The sequence below is a fragment of the Dipodomys merriami genome, unplaced genomic scaffold (genome assembly GCF_024711535.1).
Source record: "Dipodomys merriami isolate MVZ:Mamm:240054 unplaced genomic scaffold, mDipMer1.0.p SCAF_1704, whole genome shotgun sequence".
In the NCBI taxonomy this organism is placed as follows: Eukaryota; Metazoa; Chordata; class Mammalia; order Rodentia; family Heteromyidae; genus Dipodomys; species Dipodomys merriami.
The window spans coordinates 33,271-35,488 of record NW_027203054.1 but is presented as its reverse complement, the minus strand read 5'-3'; positions in this window follow the sequence as shown (position 1 = coordinate 35,488).

Here is a 2,218-nt window from a genome sequence, read left to right as displayed (position 1 = left end):
CTGAAGGCCAAATAAAAACCTTCCATAGCAAAGAAAAATTAAAACAATACATCTCCACCAAGCCAGCCCTACAAAAGATTCTTAAAGATGTCCTAAGCATAGAAAACAAACAAGACCACAATAAAGGTCAAGAAACTGCACCAAAACTGAGAATCAAAGAACCATAGGAAGAACCCAGTTTTTGCAACCCCCAAGAAGGTGGATAACATGGCAGGAACTCCCAAAAGCTCTCAGTCCTCTCTCTTAACGTTAACGGTATGAATTCTCCAATTAAGCCACATAGACTGTCTAGTTGAATTAAAAAACAAGACCCCTCTAGCTGCTGCCTTCAGGAGTCACATCTGGACTGTAAAAACAACACATTTTCAATCTTAAAGGTTGAAACAAAATCTACGAAGCAAACAGCCCTCATAAACAGGCAGGAGTTGCAATCCTAAGATCACATTAAATATACGTCAAATTAAAATTCGTGAGAAGAGATAAAGAAGGTCTCTACATACTAATTAAGGGATCTCTCTTTCAGGAGGATATTACAATTCTAAATATCTACTCTCCAAACAATGGAGCACCCAAATTTGTCAAAGAAACACTACTTTCGATGAAATCCCGTATAAATCAAAAGACATTAATTGTTGGGGATTTTAACACACCACTCTCCCCAGTAGATAGATCAACTTGGCAAAACTCAACAGGGAAACTGCAGATCTAAACAGCTGTATAGATCAACTAGATTTTACAGATATCTACCGAACAATTCACCCAGCAGCATCAGAATACACGTTTTTCTCAGCAGCACAAGGAACGTTTTCTAAAATATACCACATTTTAGGCCACAAAGCAAACTTGTCTAAATTCAGAAACATTGAAGTTATACCTTGCATCCTCTCTGACCACAAGGGAATAAAATTAGAACTCAACACCAAAAGCCACCTAAGAAAGTGTGGCATCATATGGAGGCTGAACAACACACTGTTGAATCATGAGTGGGTCATGGAAGAGATTAGAAAGGAAATTCAAATGTTCATGCTATTCAACATAAATGAACACACAAATTACCAGCTACTCTGGGACACAGCAAAAGCAGTAGTCAGAGGCAAGTTTATAGCTCTGAGCTCCTACATTAACAAATTGGAGAGATCTGAAACCAACAATTTAATGACACATCTAATCCTCATTGAAAAAGAGCAGCAAGATAAACCCCAAACCAGTAGACGGAAAGAAATAATTAAAATTAAATCAGAATTAAGTGAATTAGAATCCAAAAAAACTACAGAAAGAATCAACAAAACAAAGAGTTGGTTCTTCGAAAAAATTAACAAAATTGACAGACCCTTAGCAAATCTTATCAGAAAAAGAAGTGAACACACCCAAATAAATAAACACAGAGATGGGAATGGAAACATCACCACGGAAACAACCAAGATTCAAAACATTATAAGGGAATACTTCTCAAAACTTTATGCTAATAAGTTTGAGAACTTGACAGAAATGGAACTTTTCCTAGCAAATATTGACATGCCAAAACTAAACCAAGATGAGGTAAACTATCTTAACAGGCCCATATCAAGCATTGAAATAGAAACAGCCATAAGAGACCTTCCAGCTAAGAAAAGTCAAAGACCAGATGGTTTTACAGCGGAATTCTACAAGGCCTTCAAAGCAGAGCTCACACCAATACTCCTCCAACTCTTTATTGAAATTGAAAGAGAACGTTCACTACCGAACACATTCTATGAAGCCATCATAACCCTCATCCCAAAACCAGGCAGGGACTCATCAAAGAAAGAGAGCAATAGACCCATTTCTTTGATGAACATTGATGTAAAACTTCTCAACAAAATTTTGGCCTACCGACTTCAACAATTCATCCAAAAATTCATAAACCATGAACAAACAGGATTCATTTCAGGGATGCAAAACTGGTTCAATATACACAAATCAATTAATATTATTCATCACATCAACAGGAGCAAGAATAAGAACAACATGGTTATCTCAATAGATGCAGAAAAAGCATTCGACAAGATCCAATACCCCTTTATGATGAAGGTTTTGGAAAAATTAGGAATCCATGGAACATTCCTCAATACAATAAAGGCTGTATATGACAAACCTACAGCCAGCATTTTACTTAATGGTGAAAAACTAAAGCCATTTCCTCTTAACTCAGGAACAAGACAAGGATGTCCACTGTTTCCACTTTTCTTCAATCTACTAT